The sequence below is a fragment of the Polistes fuscatus genome, unplaced genomic scaffold (assembly GCF_010416935.1).
Source record: "Polistes fuscatus isolate 324 unplaced genomic scaffold, CU_Pfus_HIC Scaffold3, whole genome shotgun sequence".
Taxonomy (NCBI): domain Eukaryota; kingdom Metazoa; phylum Arthropoda; class Insecta; order Hymenoptera; family Vespidae; genus Polistes; species Polistes fuscatus.
This window is the reverse complement of record NW_025113107.1, coordinates 15,280,221-15,307,660: the sequence shown is the minus strand read 5'-3', so window position 1 is coordinate 15,307,660 and position 27,440 is coordinate 15,280,221. Positions and strand designations below refer to the sequence as shown.

At 31.9% G+C, this 27,440-nt stretch overlaps 1 protein-coding gene and 1 long non-coding RNA gene across 10 annotated transcripts in view; one reads left to right on the top strand and one right to left on the bottom strand.

Annotated features, from left to right (window-relative positions):
• Positions 1–27,440, top strand: part of LOC122520159 — a 123,878-nt gene that overhangs the window by 79,036 nt on the left and 17,402 nt on the right. For 3 of the 8 annotated variants that reach the window (XR_006304452.1, XR_006304455.1, XR_006304454.1), the window contains exon 2: positions 20,087–20,283. The exons of 2 other annotated variants lie outside the window; for them this stretch is intronic. This is a non-coding gene — a long non-coding RNA (uncharacterized LOC122520159). Of the gene's footprint in view, positions 1–8,029; positions 8,305–19,962; positions 20,284–27,440 lie in introns of those variants that run through there. 3 more of the 8 variants (XR_006304453.1, XR_006304458.1, XR_006304451.1) reach the window with 3 other exon arrangements.
• Positions 1–27,440, bottom strand: part of LOC122520155 (small conductance calcium-activated potassium channel protein) — a 143,845-nt gene that overhangs the window by 102,028 nt on the left and 14,377 nt on the right. The window lies entirely within an intron of this gene.

The following is a 27,440-nucleotide window of genomic DNA, read 5'->3' as shown; positions in this document are numbered from 1 at the left end:
ACCCCACTTGAGATTTAACGACGTACGTGTGTATTACGGTTTGTTGCTTTTTTTTTCTTTTATTTTGTCTTTTTTTTTTCTAGCGAAGAAAATATGGGAAAAAAAGAGTATTCCCATTTACCCTTTTGTTTTCTCCGTTGAATATTATTCTTTATTTTTTCTTTTCTTTTTTTCACGAAGATTTCTCGACGACAATAAAATATCGTTTTCATGCATATTTTACTACGACGCGCGATGAAAATCGATGGTAAACGTTTTCTAAATTTTTATTTTATTAACGACGGAAAAAAAGAAATTCTCTTTTCTTCGTTTCTTATGTATAAATATTTTTTTTTTTTTTTTTTTCACGATACTAACGTAACGGGTGATTATGTATTCGTAATAAAATTGCCATAAATTTGTTTCTTTCATACTTTCTTCGTAGCGAACTCTCGCGTGTTCGTTGTTATGCGAATTTCCGCGTTGATATTTCGACAATTTTCGTGTTTCAACCGAACCTTCGACCAATTGAATATATTTCGGTGTGTTTGACTCCGGTGTAAATCATAACGCGTGACGTTCGGTACATTAAAAGGTAGAAAGATAGAAATGTAAAGCTCGCTTGTGGAAAACGTTTTACAACTTTTCGTTGGCCACGAAAATAACTCGTGGTATAGAGAGAGAGAGAGAGAGAGAGAGAGGAAAACAAAGAGAGAGAAACAGAGAGAGAAACAAAGAGAGAGAGAGAGAGAGTTAGCTTTCGTACAAGCGAAAACGTGGACCCCAATTTACTTCCTATGTGTATACCTATATAACTTTTCATTGTTACATTCGAATATTTACCGAACGCAAACACGGTGTTCGTTATCGAGGATTTTGTGATAAATTAGTGGAAAAGTTTGAGCGTAAAGTCAATCAAAAAATTAAAAAAAAGAAATTAAATAAATAACAAGACAATTTGTAATAGCGACAAATACTCACCGCTCGTCCCTCCCCAACCACCCGAAGAGTTTTTATTATCATATTTATAAAAAATATTTATTACCAATACAAATATTATAATTACGAATATAATATATGAATATATATTTATGAGATAGGTATAGGAAATATAAATGACGCGAAAACAGATTAAACATTAATTAGATAACTTCAAAAACAAATAAAACTAACTACTTGGAAAGTGTAATTAGTGTACAAGTTATACGATAGTGGGATTACGTTGAAATGCATACGTAGATATTACGGGTAAGTTAGTTAAAATGAAGAAATGTCATCATGGTTATGACAATGGGACGCAGCTTTTCCGGACTTTCATTTAACGCATAAGCGCAAAATTCAAGTAATTTATTAGGGAAATGGCGAGTCTGGGGTTGGACTATTAAATAGAAACGGAGATGAGTGGATGGGCTTCTAAATCGTCTAATTCTCTCTTCACTTTCTCTCTCTCTCTCTCTCTTTCTTTCCCACTCTCTCTAAATTCGTACAATTGTACGTTGATAAATACATAACGCAGTATAAATAAAGCGGTATATTCGCTCAGAATATAACCATAGATAATTCCCATCACTCTAGCATGACCTCAAGTACATGCTGCAACAAAATGTAGTTCGAGAACAGAGCGTGCATACGCGAGCATATTTCAGCAATGTTCCTCACCACTATCAAAATTATCATCATCATCATCATCATCGTCATCGTCATCGTCATCATCATTATCAACAGCTGCAGAAGCAGCAGCTTCAACAGCAACGACACAGCATAACAGAAGCAAAAATACACAACCCGTATTTTTCGTTTCTTCATCAGTTCGGCTGTCTCCATTCGTATCGGTCTTTTTCTACCCCCCTCTTCTATCTTTCACTGTGTAAGAAGACACATTTAGAGTTCGCAGGTAAAGCGGAGTGCAATATTACGTAACCCAGAAATGTCAGCAGATCGATCCCGAAGCCTACTCACGTCGGATGACGTTTCCTCCCTTCATCTCTGCGTGTAAACACACGCGGGGCTGCGCTCGACACTTTATTGCGGCCATTCTCGAGTATTATATACTCGCGTCCGATGATGAAAATGAAGAAAAAGGGAGAGCAAGACATACACATACACGCACACACACACAGACACAAAAGAAATATAAGACAACGTGACGATTTTACGAAATAATATAGACAAAAATTCATTTGGAAATAGTTTGATATTCAAGATAAGAAACGTTTATTCCATTATTTTTAATCATATTATTTATTAATATCATTTTCTCGATTCAACAAAATTCTATCTCCGTACTGTTTTAGCTAGAGTAAGTCATTTCAATAAAACGTCGTGAAATGTCTAGCGAACACACAATGAACGTGTGTGTGTGTGTGTGTGTGTTCGTGGGTATAGTAATTTACGAAGAAGTTTATGTCGTAAGATACGAGGAAAAAGAGGAAAAGAAAGACAAAGGGTTTCTCAACGTAAGACGAACTAAACATAACGTCGTGGATCCTTAAGATCCCGTTAATTTATTAATAATTGCAGTAAAAATATCCGTGGCACGCGTCGACGCATAATTCTCGTTGCTCTGTGCGAACTATAAATAATTCGACGTCGTTGCTGATCCCTCTGATAAAATCTAAAGACTTTCTTACACTCTCTCTTCTCTCACACTCTCTCTCTCTCTCTCTCTCTCTCTCTTTCTTCGTTCTTCTTTTTTTTCCCTCTCCTAGTTATTTCTTTTTCCCCCATTCCCGTTAGACAAACTCTTATATTCGATGCGGAATTTCTGCCGAAAAGAGAACAAAAAAAAGAAAAAGAAAAATACGCAGCAGAAAATATTTCTTTTTATTTTTTTTTTTTTTTCTTTTTTTTTCTCCTTTACCCAGAGGTAGTTCGATCCTCTAGCCTTTTATCGTTGCAATGCAACGAGAGGAGGACTTTAATTAACGAACTTTCTAATTAATTTTCATTTCGCTTTTCCTCTTCGGTTTTTATCTATCTCTGTATAACATACTCTCTCTCTCTCTCTCTCTCCTTATTTTTTATCGCGTTGTTTAACACGAGAGTTACTTTTTCCATATGTAACCACGCCTAATCTCATGAGAGAGAGAGAGAGAGAGAGAAAGATAAATTTATATCTTCTCTCGTTAAATTCATTAGAAGTCACCCTAATTGTCATCGTAATCATCGTAATCATTTGATGACATAAAAGAAAAAAGAGAGAGAGAGAGAAAAGAGAGAAGAGAGTCTCATGACACATGCAACAGATTGCTACGCGTAACACACAGTAAAGTTTCCTCTCAAGCTTCGAAAAAACTTATACATACTTTATTTTTCACTCTTGATCTTTTTTCTTTCAAACCCTCTCTCTTTCTCTCTCTCTCTCTCTCTTTTTCTTTGCTTCTGTTATCGAACAAATATACCGCAGGAACGAATACCTCTCCAGGAAAATAATATTCCGCGCAATTCGCGACTAGTACGACTATTGAAGTTGCTTAGAGAAACTCATTAAGAACTTCTGATTTGTTTCTCTGGCAAGTAACTTCTATTTGATTCTCGATGCTCGATTATCGAGCTCGTTAACAAGTTGACAAGATACGACGTGTGCGATGGAATAACTTTAAATTACTTTGATATATTCGTAGGGATTTTTTTTTTCCGAAAAGGAAGTATGTCAAATTTTGTTTAAACGTTGTTCACAATTTCTAGGAAAATTTATATAGGTTAGATCCTGATTATACGTATAACTACGTAGACGATTATTTAGTAAGTAATTTAGTTAGTAATTTAGTTAGGTGCGTATTTATATATATATCGGTCATTAATCAGTCCATTAAGTTTTCTTAAACTGGTCCAATATTTGGCTATTACGGTCAGCTACGATCAATAATACCAAAAACCTTGGCAATGGTATTTATAGAGAGTAGCCTAAATTCTTTATGATTTCATCGAACCGTTCTACACTTACACATACATACACACACGTATTAAATATATATAAATGTATATATAATATATATAAAAGAAAAAAGGATTTTTTTTTTATTCGTATACTTTCTCGTTATATAATATATTAACCGCAAGAAAGCTTTGAACTTTTTTATTCTTCGTTTAATCGAAACTTTCAAAAAGCTGGACATTGTGGTTGAGAGAGTCTTAAGATGAATGTTGCTGAACTTTTCTATTCTTCCTTTCTCTATATTTCGTTTTATTTTGCTATCTTAATCGAAAAAGGACAGCGAACAATTTTCTAATCCCAGAAACCTTATTCCAGATAGGAAATATCTGGCGAGAACAGAAAAGCTTACCTGCACATGTCCTCTCTCTTTCTCTTTCTCTCTTTCTTTCTTTCTTTATTTTTCTCTGAATATTTTGATGACGTTTGGATCTATGCGTCTCTGAGATGTCCAAGCAAACCCCATAGCTCTGCGATACGATAAGAAATTTAGATTTGTTCCGTAAGAAAAACCTGCTGATGCTTCTTGACTTTTCTTCTTCCTTCTTCCTTCTTCCTTTTTTTCGTTTCGTTTCGTTTCGTTTCGTCTTTATGACACCTTTGAGCAACTTTTTCCCTCATCGTTTTTGGCAATCTCACAAAATAGGGGGAGAAATCCTCTCGTTCATTCGTTCGTTCGTTCTAGGAATTTTATTGCCAAGTACTTGGGATAAGATGGAAAGGATGAGAAAGTAAGAAAGAATGAAAGAAAGAAAGAAAAGGGAAAGAAGGATTGAAAGAGTGAGAACATACGCTCCTAAAATCGGAGCGGATCCTTTTTTCTTCGTGGTAGTTGAGAGAAAGTAATGTCTGGGTGAAAATAAAATTTACTCGTCGTAACACTCGAGACACCCTTCGCTTTCTTTTATTACTCTTCTTCGCTTTCTTCGCTTTAGTTAAATTCTCTCAGACACACTTATTTTCTTATAAATTATATTTGTTTTCTTCATATTCTTTTAAAAAAAAAAAAATCGTTATAATCAAAGAACGTGAGCACGATTAGTAAAATGGATGATTAGTGACCCGTTAGAGTAAACGAAAGAAATACTATAAAACACGATAAACGTGGGATTTGTGTGAGAAAGTGTTCGTAAAATAGAATAATTCAAACCCGTAACAAGAAAAGAGAGAAAGAGAGATAATAAAAAGAATATCATTCATTACTTCGAGATTTGATTATTTATTTATTTATTTTATTCGCGCAGGTGTGTGCGGTAACGTTGCGATTGAACAAATCTATTTTTAAAAGTAATGGAATTTAGATAGATCGAACGATTAGTTACGTTCTATTCTCTATTCTCGATCGGAAAAGTATAGAAAATTTTTGTTTTATTGAGGATAAAAAAAGGAAACAAAAGACAAAAGGAAGATAAAGGAAAAAGGATTAAATGAAAAATAGATAAGTTAATTGGCTTCTTATTTCTTCGAGGTGAACCATGAAAACTTAATGCAAATATCGGACGTTGAGTCCGCCTTTTCGCTCGTGCACAGGAATAAAAGACTGAAGGAAGATTGTAAGCTGGTGGGGAGGGGGTAGGAGGGAGAGGGAAGAGGGAAAGAGGTAGAAAGGAGGATATTGAATAGAAAAGGAATGGACAGAACGGACAGAACGGACAGAAAAGTCCTTATTAAAGATTAATTAGCAAGGGAGTTAAGCGCACGCGCACTAATTCGACGTGTTTGTCGTGCACGGTAAAGCAAAGGAGGTACAACTATCTCTCTCTCTCTTTCTCTCTCTCTCTCGTTGGAGAGTCCTCGGGCTGTGTTTCTGTCATATTATGGAATTGGGACAGCTACACGTCAACTTCAAGGACGAAAGATGTCGACGATGTTTTACGTATATTCATTTAAGTTCTTCTTTTAAAGTATTGACCTAACAATAAGACTCAACAAATACAATTTATTCATTTTTTTATTCTCGTATTGTTTCATCCCTTCTATATTCGTTAATTTGTTCTCAATAAATACGAGAATTTTAATGTAGATTGAAATTGAAAATAATTTCTTTTAATAGAATTTTATGAAAACTCTTCGCTGTGTTAATTATTAAAGTACGCGTAATAGAATAATTACGGTGTCATCGTATTTGTTTTTTTTTTCTTTTCTGTGGAAAGTTTAATTGCTGATTACATCGCGAAACATTAAAATACATCAAATGTAAATCTATACGTATTTTTAATCTCCCAAGCACGCGCAAATTTATTACGTTCAATATCGATAATTACGAAATTAATTGCATGCTATAAAAATACGTTAAATAATAATGACGATTTTGAGAAAATATTTAATACGACTAGTTTAACTTTTATCCATTGCAGAAAACATTATAACATATTTATGTACTTGCTGACTTTTAGAACAAAATTATCTTATCGTAAATAATAATAATAATAATAATAATAATAATAATAATAATAATAATAATAATAATAATACGATTAACAATATTAAATAGAGATTAAATAATATTTTTTTTCCCAATTTCATCGGTGTAATAAAATAATCGATTGTCTTCTCATCAAATCCAATGAAGAATTATTTCCTGAAATTTTGTTTTTTTGCTCCTAATCAATTCTTCCAACTTATAATTCCATTCTTTTCAATTTTGACAAGCAAATAAAAGGGAAAGAAAAAAGTAAAATCAATACTCGTGGAAAGATACGAGGGAACGTTTGTCGACCTGTATGGATCTAAATCGGGAATCGGAGACCTTCAAAGTGAGGCTGACCCTTGGCAAACGCGTAGGCGTTTGCCTCCATTTCATTAATGAAAGACACGAATACACTTTGGTGCTTAAGAGACACGTGCGCGTATGTGTATGTGTGTGTGTGTGCATGCACATATCGTTCCTCCACAAAACCTACCACGAAGTCGACATTTTCCTACCTCGTTACAATTAAATTTCAAAAAAAAAAAAAAAAAAAGAAAATAATAAAAAATAAAAAAGGTCACCATCGTCAGATCTAGTTGCGCCTAGTTTCTCATTATGTTTTCGTTATTTTTATTCATTTCTTACTTTTATTTTTATGTTAATTTTTATTTAATCGATAAAAGATAAAACGTAATGTATGATATGTCTTATTATTTCGAATCCAAATGTCATGTCATTATCGTAATTTTTTGTTCGTGTCGGTTTGAGAAAAAAAAATATCGAATTTAAAATTTAAATGCTTTTCTTTTCTTTTCTTTCTATTACAATTATAATTTTTTGTGTTCTCGACTGTGATAATGATTTTCTTACTAAATGACCGAATAAAGAGAATTTTAAATATTATATTGTCATAATTTGTAATACGAACTTGAGTAAATGAAATTGAATTATATTTTACATAAGCTTTATCGAAGATTTAATTTTTCAACCGCACGCGAATTTTAAATAGAAAATAAAGACTACGTATTACAATAAAATTTATTACGTCGCGACCGCAAAAAAAAAAAGCATAGTATTAAAGTGCGATTTTTAAAGTGCGAATATTTAATCGGTCATTACCAAGAGCTTTGAACACACCTTTTTAACATTTACTCCAGGAGTAAGGGCGAATTTGCGGAACAGTATCGAGGGAACATTATTATTCATGCGTCTTCAAGCAGAAATTTCTTCCTCGGTATTAGCGCTCTACTCATTAACTTCCTGTTTGCTTTATTCATGTTTCTCACCGTATACCGACGTACTAACGAATTTTTCAAGACGATTCAACAGATAACACACATTTGTTTATTTTACATTTTATCTTATTTTTATTTTGAAAAAAAAAAGAAGAAGAAGACGATGAAAAAAACGATCTTATAATACTTGATCAGAACGCTTGAGAATGATATTAAAAAATAAAAAGATAAAGAAATAACACAGTAGTATTGAAAATAATTAAATATACGAAAAATATATGAAATTAGAGGAAGAAGAAAAAATGTATATGAATGGAGTGATAAAATACTTCTTGCAAAGAAAAATCATAGTCAGTGAACCAGGAAAATTTGTCGTCAATATTGATTCCAAATACCCAAGTTATTCTGAATCCTTGTATCCGAGAAATATATTCTATGGAATACACAAAACATTTCCATTTCGTGTTCCAGCCTCGATAGAATGAAGGTTATGTAGGGAAGCTTTGCACGTAGTCAGACCTTATCCAGGGTTAGTTCTATCACCGCGAAAGAAGAAAGCTTGCAAGTACACGATAGGAACAAGAAAATACGAGTGGTAGAGTAAAACGAAGAGGTTTCAAGAAAGAAATAAGGAAAGAAAGAGAGAGAGAGAGACAAAGACAAGGATGAAAGTCTCTACTACGAGTAGCCACTTCTGGCACGAACAACTACAAGTTCTACCCTACGTGTATCTTCAAACAAGAAGGGTAAGGGCCAACGATACTCGAGTTTCTCACGTACGATGCTGAAATTACTGCTATGTTCTTTCCTTTTTTTTCTCTCTCTCTCTCTTCCTCTCTCTCATTCGATCTCTTTCTTTCCTTTGTTACATCGTGAAATATATGTAACCCAACTCGGGGGTTTTGACTTAAATTACTTAAGTACTTACATGTATATGAAAGTATATGGATACGTACATATATGCATAAATACGTGAGCTTTAGGAAATGAACGTAAAAAGAAGAAATGTCGTCCAGTTGGCGTTTTCACGGAAAAACCTATGTGAAAGAGATTAACGTTATGAAGTGAGAAGGAAAGTGAGAGAAACGAAAAAGAGAAATGAAGAAAGAGTAGTTTTACTATAATATTGTGTATTTACGTACTCGGTCACTTTTTTCTTCCTCACTTTTATTTCCCTTTCTTTTTTTTCTTTTCATTGAGTTGGACGAGAACACCCCCCGGTCTCGTTCTCTTTTTTTTCTACATAAATTTACGCACGTGTAATTTATATTCTATGGTATATTCATACGTTGTTATTTTATACGGTTTTTCTTGCTTTTCTTTTTTTTTTCTTTATTTTCCTGCATTCAAGATTGCCGTTACTTTGTGGGTATAAAATAAAAAATAAACAAAAATAACTATTAAAAACAGTATCTCTCGTCGAAAAATAAATGTAAGAAAGAAAGAAAGGAAAGAAAAAAAGTGAGGTAAGGAAGAAACATTTTTTAAGAGTCTTCTTCTTCTTTTTTTTTTCTTTTTTCTCTATTCGAGATAAAATGTTGCTTACTTTTTGCATTTACAAGAAATAAGGATCCTTTGTTGATACTTTAGAAAGAGTCAACGAAATAACGTTGCCGGGTTATAACGAGGAACTCGAGAGAAAGTTGCGAGTGTGCGCCAAGTCGTTTCTTCTCTTCGATCTTTTATCCTTTTTTTTTTTACTCGTTTTCCTCGTTTTATCTCGGATATAGCAAAGACATTGGCTTCTTTTATTATCCATCGACTATACGATGATATATATATATATAGTTTGAAACAAAATAGGATTTAAAATGTGAATTTCTATCTACGTTGATTTGCTCTCGTTATTGCCTTCCATCCTTCAGAACAAAAAAATACAAATGAAAAAAAGTTATTCGTATATTATATGATATACCGGATAAATTTTAAGGGAAACACCAAACTGAGAGAAATCATTTCTATCTTTTGAAAAAAAAAATAACTCTCCGACTATCTGATGATCGATTACAAAAAAAAAAGAAAACAAAAACCAGATTACTTCGACTTGTTTTCCTTCGTCAATTAAAATGTAATATTATTTTGCGTCTTACGGTACAAATATTTCTCGATTGACTTTTTTAATAATTCAATTATATTATATTTTCAATTCAATTCAATTATAAAATTATATTATATTTTAATATTATATATATTTTTATATATATATATTAATTTTATTTTTATATTATTTTTATATTTATTTATTTATTTTAATTTTTTTAATTTATTTATATATTATATTTTTATTAAATTATATTTTCAATTCAATTCAATTATTTTATACGTCTATCTTTCATGTTCTCTTTCGATTTTCTTATTTAATTCCGTTTATATAGAAATATATTTTCTCTTATTTTTTAATTAATTATAAATATTTTATTATTTCATAATTATTATTATTATTATTATTATGTAATTACGGAGACGTAAGATTAAATATCAATTTAATTGTAATATTCTCTTATAATCATAGAACTTTGGTTAAACTTTGTTCCCTTATTCTCCATGCTCTATTACGATTTTCTTATTTTCTTCTCTTATATAGTTTTCAACGTGCTTTCGAATGTTAACAACTTTATTTCTCTCTTTCTTTTTCTTATTTCTTTTACACGAGAACAAAAGAGAGATGGAAGGGGTAGAGATGATAAAAAATTGCTGCAATATTTGATATAATCAACTATTTCATTAAAAAGGTATCATAAATAAAAAACGAATGTAATTTTTATTTTATTTTATATTTTTTTTTTTTCGTATCGATTAAATTCATCTCGTCTAATGTAAGTTATCGAAGAAATGTTAATATTTCGTAAAAGGTTTCGTCGTGGTCGTTAGTGGATCAAGAAAATTGCTAAGAATTATAATATGGTTCGATGGTCTATATACGTATCGAGAGAGAGAGAGAGAGAGAGAGATATGGTATATATTATAATCTATCTAAAGGAATTTCTAACTTTAGAAAAATTTTGCAATATTGTAATGCAACCCGAGAGCTTGCTTTTCCTGTTTTTTCTCTTTTATTATTTTTCTCTCTCTCTTTCTCTTTTTTTTTTTTTTGTTTTCTATTAAAAGTTCACGAATATCTGTTACATTTTGTTTCTTCGGTTATTCTTTTTTTCATCCTATTTTTTTTTTTTTTTTCTTTTTTATTTTCGTTCCTTTTTTTCCCATTTTTCATTCGGCTTATAGAATACATAGAATAAATTGATAAAAAGCTGATATCCATAAGCTGGGTTGGTAATAAAAAAAAAATGGAAAAAAAAAAGAAAAAAAAATGATAGAAAGGACGAGATAGCCCGGAAAAAAAAAAAAACGCAAATTAAAGAAGGGCCGATTGAAAAGGACCGTTCTTTTCATATAAAATCGTCTAACGATCGATCCTTTCGAGATTGTAAATTGAAATGAATCAACGGTAGGATGGTTCATTTTAATAGAATAAGCACGCTGCGAAATGATAGGAGGAAAAGGACGAGATAGCCCGGAAAAAAAAAAAACGCAAATTAAAGAAGGGCCGATTGAAAAGGACCGTTCTTTTCATATAAAATCGTCTAACGATCGATCCTTTCGAGATGTAAATTGAAATGAATCAACGGTAGGATGGTTCATTTTAATAGAATAAGCACGCTCGAAATGATAGGAGGAAAATACAATAATGGTTAATTTATCCAGCCTGAAAATATCAAATTTGATCATTCGATTAAATATAAAAATCATAATAATAATAATAATAATAATAATAATGATATTTTAGTATTTAAAAAATAATTATAAAATAAACATTTAGAATATTTAAATAATACACTTAATAAGTAGGACTTTGATGCTTTTGTAACATGATTTGCCTTTACGATCTCATGTACGTACGTTTTCCTAGGTTTATAAATAGACGATGCGGGATTGAAGGTTCCTAGAATGCTTTATCATCTTGGTCCAGTCGAAGCGTATAAAAATAGAAAGAAAGAGAAAGAGAGAGAAAAAGAGAGAGAGAGAGAGAGAGAGAGAGATCGGTAATGGTGCTTGCGTAGGCCTTAATAGCATTTCCATCAAGTTGAAAGGGATCCCTTTTCCGTTGACGGTCAAATTGATTTAATCGGATCGTAAGAATGAAATTCGGATTGTACAGGAAAACCCATTTGGTTTCTGCCGAATTTTCCGTGAATCAGTCGCGTGTTAAATTATACACACTCTTAGTAGAATCGTATATTATATCATGTAACAAATACTGTAAAGAGAATATCAAATTCTAATGGATTGATATAGAAATGAATATCGAAATATTTTTGTTATTCGCGATAGTTGTTAATAATATGAACATATTGGAAAACACATATAACGATTTATACGATTTTTTGAAGATTTATTAAGTTAACAGATTTATAATATAAATGAAAAACATCCCGCGTATAAATGTTTGATAAAAATTTTCATTCAAGCAACACTTTTTGCTCGCACGAGCGTAAAACTACCGCTCGCTTATGTTGACCTCTTCAAGGACGAAAACATGTATTCGAACATTTGTGCCTTTTGTTGAGAAAGGCCGATACTCGTTAAAAATAATCGCGTTACCGTAGAAACACCAAGGGAGAAAAATTTCAGTTATACACTTTACGATATTTCATTTTTATTTATTTTACGCGCGTCATATATATTTGCATTTAAATATTATATATTAAATTTTGCGTGTTCTTTCCTTTTGTTATTTATCAATTTATATTTCTGGCGTTAACGTTCCCGTTGCGTTCTGCCAATGATAGGAAAATAACTCGATAAGTTGTTTCGAAGATATTGCAAAATTTCAAGGGGAAGTTGGGTGGAAGGAGGAGTTGGGGGGCGGGATTCAGAGTCGAGCTTTTGGGAATTTGGAAAAGAAACAAAGAGAAGGAAAGTAATATTTTTCACGCGTCAGGTTCGATTGAAAATATTATATATATATATATTTTCTTATTTTACTTTATTTTTTGTTTCGAAAAAAAAGGAATTCATCGAGTCTCGAATTTACTTTCGCAAAAATTATATAACATACGATACGCGATAAACATTTTAAAGATAATCTCGTTCTCCCCGATCGTAATTTGTATTAATAATTTTTGATCATATCTTTCTGTATTTTTTATTTTATTTTTTTCCTTTCAACTCATCGATACATACATACATACATGCATACATAAATACATCGGAATGTCTCACTGAAATAATACGGTCGCGTTATCATTCATCTTGAAAAAAAAAAGAAGCCTACGATCATTACGGACATCCTACGAACTTTGACATTTATCGTGGTTACGTGGTTACGGTTATATTCGTGTGTCACGCTTTAAACGAAACTCTATTTTACTTTGGGAAGAATGGGGGGGGGGGAGAAAAAAAAAAGAAAAGAAAGGAGGGAAAGAAAGAGAGTAAAAGAATGGGAAGGGAAGGAGGGAGGAAAAAAATGACACTAATCTATTAGAAATATTCGATCTATCTGAGCGTGTTCATTCTCTTCTCTTTCTCTCTCTACATCTCACTTTTGAAATTATACGCTCTAGTCGTTTCGCTTATTTCCCTTTTACCCATTTTTCAGCGATTTTTTGTCGAAACGCAATGGACGCTCATACGTGTGTGTAATCTCTCTCTCTCTTTTATTTTTCACACCTTATGTGATGAATCCTTTGTTTGAAAAAAGACAAAAATTGTGTCCTAGTATTAAAGATAGAAAAAAGTAGTCCCCTTACTATCGTAAGATATATCTATATTAAAGTAAAGTGAAAAAGGGGAGGGGGGTGGTGGTTTAAAGGAAGAAAGGAAATAGGAAGAAAATGGAGAAGAAGATTGTATCGGACAGTTATCGAAAATTAAAGGGTTCAAAGAAGACGAACGTATTAGATCTGACCAAATCTGGGTCGGGCTCGTAAAACTATGAATTACGGTACTGCCCATTGGTCCGTTGCTTTTTCTTCTGGCCTCTTTTACCCTTTTATCTCTTGTACTTTCCTCTCGTGATCCTCTCTTTTCACATACTCTCTAACTTTTTCTATATATATATATTTCTTTATCATTTCTTTCTTCTCTCATCGGTTTGAAAAGGAAGGATAAGTATAGATATATAGAATAATACTCTTGGGAGACTTGAAGAAAGAACGTTTATACGTATTGCCGCAAAGAAAACGCATTTTCTCGATTTCATTCTCGATTCCATCGATTTATATATCATCGAGTTAAAGAACATTATCTTGAATTTTATTTCATTTTTTTTTTGTTCTTCTTCTTCTTCTTTTTCTTCTTCTTCTTTAATCTGACATTAATTAGAGTAGGATTTGCTCAAGTAATACAACCGTCTAAATCGTACCGTTTGAAGTTTTGATTTTACTATTATATCAACAACATTTCTAGTAGTAGTTAATTGTTCAGTGACGTCAATGATATTGATTCGCGCAATCAGTTTTTGTTAGTCAATTTTACGATTATTATATTCTCGTAAGAAAATTCTCCAAAATTCCATTTGTTCGAATTCTTGTCTATCATTATCTTTTCTTTTTTCACTATTATATAATTAATTAATATGTGTTGGTTAGATTGAAATATATCAATTATTATCGTTAGTCGGAAGAACATGATGAAAATGGTGAACGTGCAATAGTGCGCATACACAACTAGAAATCATTATTATTGAAATCCTAATTATCGGTTTGTATAAATCAAGCGTACGTAGGTAAGTACGTAGGTTCATTCGTTCGTTCATTCGTTCGTTCATTCGTTCTTTGATTTTGAAAACGTATCGTTGGTAATGCGTTATATCGATCGTGGTGAAAAGCGCATAAATAGCTTCCCATCATTCGAAACTTCCGTGCCGTATTTTCGTGTAATGGAGTGCGATGTTGTATCGAATGCAAATTTATCTTTCAACGATCTGTCTCGGTCATCGACTTTTCTCTACCTTTCTTAGCTTCTTCTTTGCTTTTCTCTTCTATATGAGCAGTAAGTTACATTTATACGTGAATATTTTATTCAATTTTATTTCAAGTTTAATCGTTTTAAATCAAAACAGAGAAGAGAGACAAAGGAGGGATGGAATAAAAAGTTAGGGCATCTATTTTTTGTACTATTTGGAGCTGATTTAACGAGTTCCAACATGGAATTTTTTCCAGACTATAAAGATAACCCTAATAATAACACGCATACGCTCGCATACGTAAGTGATATCTACGTTACCGAGATATCTTCGTAAGTATGCAAAATCTCAAGAGAGAAAGAGAGAGAGAGAGAGGGAGGGATGAAGAAAAAAAAAGATTTCAATATGTCGACAAGAACATCGCGGTAAAAAAGTAACACACTCGTGTGTCGTCTCACCGAATATTTCAGTCCGCAGCCGGTGCTCTGCTCTGTTTAATAAAGAAAATTAAATTTAGAATATCTAACGTCGAGATGGTTTAATTCTTTTTCTTCTTTTTTTTATTTTTCTTTTCTTTTCTTTTTCCCCCTCTTGTCATAATTATATTTGCTTAGTAAACGTGTACGAAAGTGTTCTAAAAAAAAAAAGGTCGCCTATCAGTGAAAAATAGATACAATGTAATACGCGTATACGCGTTTACGCAGATTATTTTTTGCGAGTTAAAAATAAACGAAAAATATTATGTAAACGATTACTCAACTAAAGAAATTAAAATTCACATTTTACTCATTGCATATATATATATATATACACGGGAATGGAAAAATAAATTTCCAAATGAAAAAACCCGAATACAAACGAAGAGGAAATGGAAGGGAACGAAAAAAAGAAACAAAAAGAAAAAAAAAAACCAAAAAACCAAATAATCTTCCATCTCTTTCTATTCGACGAGATACCGTGCATCAAATCTAATCCATTTGTTTTCTTTTGTCTGAGAGCATTCGAAGATAAATCCTTGATTTGGTTGTCGTTGGTGAAAATATTTGATAGTTCTGGCAAGGTGCCTTGACCCAAACCATCTATGCAACAGTTTACGAAGGCTATCGAATTCGAATGAGATCATTTTCTATGTGCGAAGGTTTCACTTTAGCACGTACTATCTGTCAAACTACTATCCGTGTGTCTGTCTACGATTAAAGTAGATATTACGTAAAAGGGCATGAACGATCAGCTAGCTTTAGCAAAGAATCCGCTTGCCCGCAGTTCCTTATAGAAGATTATAGGATTAATGTAATGAAGCGGTCAGCACGGTCGCTTGAAGGAAATCCAATCAAGGGCCCTTCACATCGATGAGGGCAAGAACGCGTAGGTGTGTTAGAACGATATGGTGCATGAGAGGGATGAACGGCTAATGAGAGGGAGTGTGAAGAAGGATTAGGGAGGAGTTTGCAATCGGTAACCTACAAATCGTAGATAGGCAATTGCCAGTCAATCCTATTCAATGATATCATCCCTTTTTCGTACTCGTCGTCCCCATTATTTTTCTTCCTTCTTGGATATACGTGGTGACGAATAGTAAACGTATTTTGTCTATTACCTACGTTTATATAAACACATTTTCAATCAGTGATAACTATTATTCAAAATTCATTCGTTATTCGTTGCAACAAATATGTAAATTTGGATTCTTTTTAAAGAACGTTTCTAATACCGCGATGAGATAAATGAAAATAAATGTTAATTGTTATATAAATTATTTGCGATAATGATTATTATTCGTTCACTATTTTTCACACGATTTCGTCCAAATTACTCAACGAGATTAACAATCTAATCGACGTTTTGGAAAACACGATAAATCCTAATGTTTTTAATCTCATGTTTTTATTCTTTTTTTTTTCATACGTCGAAAGAAAGATAATTAATCGAGCCTAATATTATTTACGTTAGTTGCAGCTGCGACCGAAGAGAGAAACCGCATGGTGTGAAACGAGACCTAGTTCGAACGCGTCGTCGACGTGAGCTCATTCTTCTTTCTCGGTAAAACTCTGGGTAGGGTGCTGAAACAAGGCTTAGCTCGGACATTAATGATAAGTCAACACTCTCCCCGATGCTGTTCTGCTTCTCGTCGTGTAGTACCTACTCATTGAAAATGCGAGCCACAGTAGGTATACCGTACCAACAACTTCAAAGAAAAATATATTCCATTTTATGAGAATCGATCCGGTAAAAAGTGTTGTCTATCTTATTTTTATTTTTTTATTCTTTTTTATCTATATTCTTTTCTTTCTTTATTTTTACCTTTTTGTTTCCTCTTTACTATTACATTCGTATAACATTATAATATATTATTATATAAAATAATTGATATTTTTTAATAAATTATATAGATTAAATTATGATATAAGTATAATAAATACTATATTAATTCGGTTATTAACTTCATACAGTTTTTTATCATTTATTTACTTATTGTTAGAAAATATTGCACGAGTCTATTAACCAAGAGAATATATCAAATATTATAATAAAAAATATAATACAATGCTATACGAGGAATATAATAGATAAAAAGAAAATATCTATTAATCATCTCCACGTATATAAATGAAATTAGGAGAACGCGAATAGCAGAAAGAAGACAAAAAACGGAAATGCTAAATTTGTTTGTTTTGTTTTGTTTTCTTAGTAGTATATAAATACATAGACATATATATAAATGTAGACACACATAGAAGAGCTTATACGTTTTAACCCAGTAAGCTTATAGAAAGCTAGGCGAAGTTCGTTAAGACTTCTTTGTCTCGTTGAAAGCTTACAACTGTAAACATTTAGGCACACGTTACATCGTCAGTGGACCTTGGCGAAACTTGGCAGAAACGTCGTATTAAGAGTCTGCAACCATCCACCATCTTCTATTCTACGTCCTCTCTTTCTTTACCCTCTTGGCTTTTCAGCTTTTTGGCTTTTCAGTAGCTTTTCAGTAGAAAAAAAGAAAACAAGAACACGTCGTATAATACATTTAATTGTACAAGTATAATGAAAACGAATTACCCGAGAACAATAATTATTGCCGTTTTTTCGTGACGTGCTATTAAGTGATATAATACTATTTTTTCTATTTTTTTTTTCTTTTTTTATTTTTGGAGTTTTTATTTAGATTTAGGATCCATTCATTTTAATCCTCAGCTAAGAACAAATGATCGCTCCTCGTTAATGCGTTTTTCGTTCCACCTTTCTTTCTTTTTATTTATTTCTTTATTTATGTATTTATTTTTCTCTTTCTTTTATTATTATTATTATTATTTCGCAAATTTGTCACTCGTTAGTTAAAGTTTTTCTTTCCATCCTTTACTAAACTCACATTTGTGCATGGAGCTTAATGTAAATACCAACGAATATATTCTTAAGGTTAAAACGAGTAGGAATGAAAAGTTTCTTTTCTTTCTTTTTTCTTTCTTTTTCCAAGTGTCGACGACTCGAAACATAGTTTCTTAGTTGAAAGAATCTTTTCATTTGCAAACGAATAAAGTTTAGTTAACAGAAGGGAACTTGCAAATTTGTTCATTTGCATCGTGAGATACGAGAAAGAAAGTTTTCGATCGATTTACTGCCTGAGAAAAAGAGAGAAAGAGTTTGAGAGAGAGAGAGAGAGAGAGATTCCAAGTTCTCGTAGGTACGTCATTTGTTCACCCTTAGAAATCCAAATTTATTTCTAAGCTGATGTCCAGCCAACTCGAAATTTATTGCACGGCACATGTAAAGCATACGTTCGCTTTGTTCAAGCTAAAGCTTGAGAATGATCGTTCAAAATCATTTATAGTCCTATATACACATACCATAAATTTATAGGGTGTGTCTAGAAATCAAGTCCCAAACTATCGCTCTTGTTCTTATTGAAAATAGGAAAAATACTTATTCGTACAAGGAAAATTGTGCACCATTTAACAAAGTCTGTCAAATCGTGGTGCAATTTTTCTTAGAGAAGTACACGATGCGATTGCAAAGTGCAATTGCATTAATTTTTTAAACCCCTACCCATTCTATTATTCATTCTTCGTACCCTTTACTTTAAAATAAAGTTTTATTTTTAAATTTGTTTTTACAATTTATGTTTGCTTTCAATTAGAATAAATTTATAGTCTAATTATTAAACTAACCTTTTACCTTTTAGAACTTAATTGAAATTCAGAGCACGAAAATAGGAAAATGATGTATGCAATAGAAAATGGCAAAGTTTATGTTTAATTATTTAATTATCTTCTACGTTATTTTCTAAGATCCAAGAAGACGTAAGAAAATAGAGAAAGGGAGAGAACATTAAGTATGGAAGATTTATTCGGTTGGTCTGGTGCAAACGAATCGAATGAATAAAAAGTGTTGACCCATATAAATCTTTATAAAAGCAAGTCGTGTTACTCGTAGGTGTAATCAATGGGTTCTACGTTTGAACGTGTTCGAACGCTCCGTACGACCAATGCACGATTCTTAAAGAGGTTCGTTCCTTGCGAAAAAATATTTCGAACTGGGATGATGAAACGAAATACATTGTTCGAATTGGTCGGAAAAGTAAAGACAAATAATTTGTTATCATCGAAAAGCAGATAATTAACTTTAATTAACTTTGATTTCTATCGACAATATGTTTTAAATGACTCCGAACGAAGTCATTTAGAATCGAAAAAATCTGATCGATAGGTCGTCAGGTCAATCGCGTTCAACCATATATAAATTATTAATAAATTATAAAGATTATTTTTAGAATGAATGCTAAAAGGTTATTTTATGGGAGTTGAGTTAAAAGTACTTGGACGATTCTTAAGTGATTTTAAAAATTGATCAGCTTCTTTTCCCCAAACTTTTTCTACTCCATGATTTTATTATTTGGGAAAGTAGTAATTCATTCGAAAATAGTTGTATTGATTTTTTTGTATATATAATCTGAAAACTTTGAGTTCCACCCTTTATATTATCCAACGTTTAACCGAACAATATGTATCAAGCAAGAATTTCTAAAAGAAATCACCTTTTTTATTGGTCAATCAACGAGTTCGTCGATAATGTGTCGTTCGATTAATTTGCGATGCGCCGAGCTTTTTAGGATGCACTTAGGACTCGTATATAAAACGACAGATGCTTGGATTAAACTTTTTACGGGCAGTCTGGATAGCATAAAATTTTTTATAACTTTGCCGGGAGAGAACACACAAGTACGACAAACCAGTTTTATCGGAAATTTTGTCTTTATTTTTTTGTTTCTTTTCCAACCTCTTTCCTTTCTACGAATATTACGTCCCGACATTTTAATTCTTGCCGCGTTTAAAATAATTTTATACTGAAAATTCTATCGCGCGATAGATATTTTTTTTGCAAGTGTATAAGAGTGATTTAGTATACAGAGTTTACCTGAAAATTTCGATAAGAATTTAACGAAACAATATGATTTTTATTTTTTACTAATTATAATAATTTACAAAATAAACAAACTTACGGGATATTTTGTAGTTGACAGTGGAGAAGAAGATTGAAATACGATTTATTATATTATTTTTATTGAGATACTTTTATAATAAATTTCCAAGAAAATGTTCCGATTGAGCTGATTGCATATATCATTCCAGGAAAAAATATGACCGAGTTAAAGAAAAAAGGAAGAAACAAGATGACGACAACGTCATCGGTAAGAGGGGTCAGAGAGATAAAGAGAGAAAATGAGATTGTAGGGTTGACCGTCGTCAACTGTACCATAATACCTGAAGTGGTATTATAAGAATAGCCAGGAGTCTGTGCTCGTCGTTGGTGTCGTTTCTAGTAGCTCGTAAGTATAAACTATACTTAACTGAGATATACGAGTATACAGTAGCATATGTGCACGAATTCCTCAATACTCTAATCTTCATTTTTTTTTTGTTACTTTTCATAGTAAATTACTAACAACGAACTATAGTATATACGATAAGATTAATCTTAATCCAAAGATAACCAAAAGAAGAATGTTATTTTATCTCGATGAACATTATTTATCGTTAAATCTTGTTTATTCCGATTCAATTGTTAAATCAAAATGAAAAAACTAATCTAGGACTCTAATTTACGTTGGTTTCATTGCTAACGAATTATTTTTCTTTCCCTCTATCTTCCCATAAAATTTGCTCGGCCCTTCCCCTCTGTTCTGAGAAAAAGTGAAAGAGCAAGATGGATAGATAGATAGAAAGAAATAAAGATAAAATCGATTGGATACTTTGGAATCGCCTTAACGGAAGCATCGAGTTAAATCGTGTGTGCGTAGCGGAAGTCGACGACTCGGTTCGTGTCCGATCTCTTCCATCTCGTCGTTCCAACCCTCGATAAAAGGGATGGAGTGGGGGATTCAAGCGGAATGGGCTTTCATCGTTTGACCGCAAATCCAATCGTGACGAGGGATAATCGGCCCTCTTACCGGCTTCGTTCGTTTCAACGAGAGAGAGAGAGAATACTTGACTCTCTAGGATAGAATGCACACGAGCTTTTCTCGATGACGTCTCGATATTTCAGTGTCAACTTTGATAACTTTGTTAATCCACTTTTTTCTCTATTACTTTTTCCATTTATTTTGTTTCGTTTTGTAGCATACCTTTCTTTCACCCTCGTTAATGTCTACCAAAAATAAAATCAAAATATATATACAATTATTTATACGCGCACGCACATAATTACATATGCAATTACACATACGTACTTACATATAATAGAATAAGTTAAATGCACATAGATCCATACATGAATATCACGTGAAAATGTCAACATCGTCATCGTCAAAATTAATCTACATAGTTATATAGACATACACACGAACACATAAACAAATCACTAATACCTGTACGAGTATCGATTTGTGTTCAGCTACCACGAGGTCGTCGCTGTTTAATAATCGAATCCAATTAAAGCTGCTCTGACCCCTCGTGCAAAACGCAACTCTCTCTCTCTATCTCTCTCTTTTTGGTAAAATTCAAACAACGAAATAAAGATAACGAATTATTATTTTTCTTGATTTATATTTATCGTAAATAGAATAAAATGTAAAAAGAAGTGTTTCGTACGAGTTACATTTGTCGTTGTACGTTGATTTTGAATCAACGATCAACGAAATAAAGATCGGAGTCTCCTAACGAGAAATTAGCATAAATATTTGTTATCTTTTTTTTTCATTATAATCTTTTACAAGCGATTTATTCACTTTCCCATTGAAATAACTTATAAATTTTATTCGTTTTCAGGTAACAGTTGAAAACATTTCACGCACGAGTTACGACTGCGTGTGGATTTTGGACGATGTCCAGATCATTTTTTTTATTTTATTTTTTTTTTATTCTTTTTCTTAAACGAATAATAAATGACGACACGACGTATTTAGGACGCGAATGATAAACGGATGTAATTTTATTATCGGAAAGGAAAACTCTTGTCATTAGGATTTACGGTTTAAGGGTTAACATTTGAAGATTCGGGGGGGAGGAGGGGGCGGGAAGGGTTAGAGAAAAGTGGCTAAAGTACGTTACTCGACTTCTTATTTTTATTCTTTCTTTCTTTCTTTCTTTCTATTTCTCTCTCGTGGGTTTTTCTTTATTCGTCATATTACCGCGTCTCGAGAGAATAACCCGGTACTCCAAAGGTTTATCCTTTAATAAAAATTCCAGGTAAGCGTGCGAGTTTCACCGTGCGATTTCTTATGCGTCGTAGATCTTTTTTCTTTTTTGCTTTCCTTTTTTTCTTTTTTTTTTTTCTCTTTCATTCCACGTCGTAGTTTCTTTGACCGTGCCCCCCAGCTGTGGAATAATTAATATACATATTTAAGAAATAAGAAGAAGGAATAGGATATAAGACAGGAAGATTTAGATTGGAACATGTTGCAGAACTTATGTACCTTTAGTCACGTTCGTGTACGCATTAAATTGTACAAGAAGAAATGTAAATCAAATGTAAATTAGTTAAGACTTACGTATTTAAACGTAATGTCACGAATCACGAATCGGAATGAGAAAAGAACAAAAAAAAAAGGAAAGAAAAGAAAAAGAGAGAGAGAGAGAGAAAGATGACACGAGAAATTTTTCGCGAAAAGTTATATCTTTAATTTTCGTACTATTTTATATATTGAGAGATACTTTTAGATGCACGACGCATATATGGGGCGTTGAAATAAAATGAAAATGTCGACATGGTGATACTATTACATAGTAGTAATTTCAGGATAATCTTGATTATAATGTGTTAGGAAGAATATTCTTTTTTATATTCTCTTTTGGAAACTGTAAGCTTTTCCGGCATTACTTATACAGCTCGACGAAGATTGCTACCATCGTGTGATAACTTTAAGCCTTTAAGACGAACCTTATATCTCTTTTCTGACGTATAAATCGTGGAAGTTAATTTTGCGAATAAATCGCCGAGCAATTTAATTTCCTGGACGATGGATAACTCGGGGATATCGTTGTCGTCGTTGTCGTTGTCGTTGTCGTTGTCGTTGTCGTTGTTTCATTGTAAGATCGAACAGAAAAGGCCACGACCTGTGGTGATCTTTCACCGGTGCTTCGTCCAAGAGAAATTATGTAAATATATATATTATAAATTTAATTAATATTTAATATCTACCTGTTTTACTTATTAATTAACTAATTTAATATTTAATTTTATTTACTTATTTGTTTTTCTTATAGATATAAAAATGATAAAAGAATTTATTATATAAGATTTTATTTCATTTTACTTAATGTGTCTGAAAATAATATATATTTTTAATTAATTCAATTGACACATTTTTAATTGAATTCATTCATTCGAGTGATCCTTTTAAGAATCTCATATATAATAAATTATTACTACTTATTATTTTATAATTGTCGTCCGTTTCACAAGGATGTTAAACGATATTTATAATAATGAATAATTAAAGGAAGTGCAATCGACGTCAACCCAAAATAGGGGTCACATAATCGAAGCAGATGTTCGATATAAGATATCTTTATAGGACAGAACCTGCATGTGTGTAGGTGTATCAGGGTTTCTCTCTTGTAAACGGGTCAATAATTGTATTGATTTAATGCTAAGTACTTATCTCTCATGTAGGGTCGAAACAGAGAAAAAGGAGAGAAAGAGAGAGGAACAGGGTTCCTTTGTCAAAAATCCGCTTATCGTATATCGATATTAATAATCGAAAATCACTGACACAGAAATCATTGCCCATTTTATGAGAAATCGTATTATCCATAGAATAATCTTATTATTACTGTCTTATAAGATTATCATTCTTGTCTATTCCCTATCTCCGTTCGTTCTCTGTTATCCGATGAAAATCTCATTAGATGGATCATCGTTTTATCGGAATGATTTTGTTCGAAAAGTCAGAACGTTGTTGCATCGAATCGATAACAAAGTGTCTCGTTACGGTAAGATATTTGCCGAGTCGTTTGTTTGAAAAATGAAGAAAGAGTTTCGTTATCAATAAAAGAGAAGAAAAAAATAAATCGTTTTCAAACAATATTTTCAAACGTTCTCTTCGAAACATATTATTACAAGGCGAACATTTATTTATGGAATTTACGTCAGTCGAATATACCGAAATGGTACGTCATAGTAAAGAAAACTTAGTCTTAAAAAAGAGAAAAGAAGGGAGAGAGAGAGAAGAACAGAACGCAACAGATTACTTTAAGAAACCTAATGAAAAAACCACACGTGTCTCCAAAAAAGCCTGGCAAATGAGCTTTTTCATAAAAAAAAAGAGTCAAACGAACCGGTTTTTGGCTTAACGCCAGACTTACGTACAAACACGCACGCTTTCATTCATCCGTTTTGTCGTTTCTCATTCTTTCGTGAAAACTGATGGGAATAATTCACGTTCGCAATAAAATTGTTAAAAAGTAAGTTGAAAAAAAAAAACACAAAAATGAATTTTTCGTTGTATTTTACGACAAAATGAAATTTTTTAACGACATCGTAAAGGTAACGTTTTGCAATATAAAATGTTAAATGTTTTTGCGTTTACTTGTTTTTTTTCATTTTTCAGATTTTCATTTAAGTAAAAATTTATAATTGTTTTATTAACGAGAAGAGCGTTGCGAAAAGATATTATTTTTCGTTATTTTGTATCATTCGATTAGTCATTTTGTCATTTCGAAATATTTGTTCCTTTCGTGCACACACACACACACATACACACACAACAGGTTTTAAATACTATAATTATAATATCCATGTTGATTTTGTTTGGTCGTTGATAGGAACGTTTTTATTCTCGTTAAAATTGTCAAGTGATATTAGAATCAAAGGATAAAAGTCCTCGAACGTGCTATGCACGTATGAAAAAGTATTAGCTTTGTTATCTCTATGATAGTAGCACGTGAAAATCACATTAATGGTATAAATCTCGTATATAGGTAAAATAAAATTTCGGTCGTGTTTACGAATATGGTTTAACCGGATAAAGACCGGATCGTAGATCTCTTGGAAAAAGGAAAAAGATTAAATCCTCGTGATAGAGACTATCCTTTGGTTTAGATAAAATATATATTTTGTCTTTTTTATTATTCTACGAAGTATTATTACAAAAAGTTATTCGATAGACGTATGTCAAGCGTGAATATTTTTAGGGAAAAAAAAAGGTAAAATAATTATTAGAAATAACTTAAAACGTAATTCTATTTTTATCATGTCTAATTCGTTATTTCTAGTATAGTGATTCGTGCCAACGAATACGAGTCATCGTATATGTACACGCGTACAATTTTAGCGGAACGACGACGACGTCAGGTACGCGTCACGATCGACGTTTCAGAGTTATTATACGACCGGTGAATTGACTCGCGAAGGGTGCTGCTGTTCTACAGGCCATCGAGATTAACAAGAACCGATAATAAACCAGATTATCGTTGATAAAGCTCCACCTTTCTAATAGGAACAATGTTCTCGTTATCGCGCTCTTGTAAAAAGGAAAAACCTTTTTTCACTTTCCTTTTTTATTTTTTACTTTTTTTTTCATCTTTTTTCTCTCGTCGTAACTATTTAACACTTTCGTGACCGGTAAAGTAGAAATAATACTTCACTTTGTTAAATCTTTTGTTTAGCGTTGACAACGCAGACCTACATTTTTCATAATCCTTAAATCTTTAAATTTCCAGTTATCGTTCATGTCATTTTTATTTTTTTTTGCTCCTCAATTTGCATAAACAACAAAGCGATTCTAACCGTGATATCGACGATACAATATTCTTTATTTTTTCTTTTCATTATATTTACATACTCATTTAAATAATAATAGTAGAATGCGGTGTTTAATTAAGACTTTCGCTTTAAAAGCGATCGAACATGAAACTGCGGTAAACGTACTTTTGCACAAACGTTCCTCTAATGGTACTGCCTCGAATTATTCGAATTTTTGAGCTTCAACATCGTTGGATCTCTTCATTAATCTTCCGTTTAATGAACCCCCGGCATCCAACCAACGAAAACCTGCTTGCCACGCATACCTAAACACCGAAGATTTTAAAGAGGGAATGTATCTTTTCTACCTTAGCTTAGATCATTCCAATTTTCACCATTCCAACCTTACCTTGAAAAACAAGCAAGAGAGAGAGAGAGAAAGATAGATGGGTGGATTGATAAATGGATAGGTAGAAAGAGAGGAGAAATTGTATTTGCACTTCTTTTTCCTTCTTTTACCACTATACTTTGACTTTTTCTTTTCAAGGGTAAAACAAAAATTTCTACTTTCGTTGAATATAAAGTCGCAAGGGGAATGTTTTCGAGATAGAAAAGGAAAGAAAACGAAAGAAAGAGCGGAAAGTTGTATTTTCTGAATAATTGAAAAGTTCTCTTACCTTCGGCAGCCTTTGAAATATTCATTTAAGACATTATCTTTCCATGATGTGAATAACTTTTTATCAAAGAAAAAAAGAAACTCGAGCGTCAAAGACACGGAGTTTCGTTTCTTAATATTTTCTAAAATACGCGCGAGATTAAAAATATTTCATCGAATATTCGTAAACTTTCAAATAATAATAAACATTATTTTAGAAAATTTTCAAATATATTTTAAAGTACGGTAAAAATGAAATAAAAATAAATGTAATCTCGATTAAGAGGTTATGCGTACGTTAATAATAACAATTAAGATCTTAGATAAAAATGTTAAACATACTTGTTATCTCGAATTAAAACGATTATGGCTAATTACTATGAACCGTACCCTTTTCTATACTTTGCATAAATGCGGAAGAAAATAGTTTTCAACTTCGAGTCTTTGAAAAAGTTTGAACTGATGAAAGTAGACGTTTGTTTGAACCAAATTGAAATCAACTTTATTCAGAGAAGGGAGTGAAGCAAGCGAATGGACCGGATAGAAAACGCATACATATACAAACACACATGTATGAAAAAGAGAGAAAGAGAAAAAGAGAGAGAGAGAGAGAGAGGGACATTTGTAGATTCTCTTTGGTCTTTGTTCACGAAAGTAATAGAAGAGGATGTTAGCGGGGTGATGAAATAACCCCGACGAATGACTCAACGTCGAGGATGTACTATCACACATGTTCGCACTTGCCAGAGAAAAAAATAAAAGAAAATGAAAGAGATATTTACCGGAGAGAATCTAATCGAGACGAACTATTCTCTCTCTTTTTTATTCGGTTATTAAATTAAAATTATGTATTCGATTAATAATTTATATATATATAGGTGTAATATAATAATATTACTGTAACATCAGATTAAATGGTATATTAATAATATAATGTAAATTCCCTTATTAATACAATAATATCATATTATAATTAATAATATAATTAATATATCAATAATAATCATATTTGATTGAAGGAAAGAAAAAAATTGATTTATTTGCATAACATATGTTTAGTTAAATTAATTATTTTTACATGAATTATTAATTGTAGTCACGATTTTTGAATATTAATGTATTTTTGAATACGTAAAACTCTTTACAAT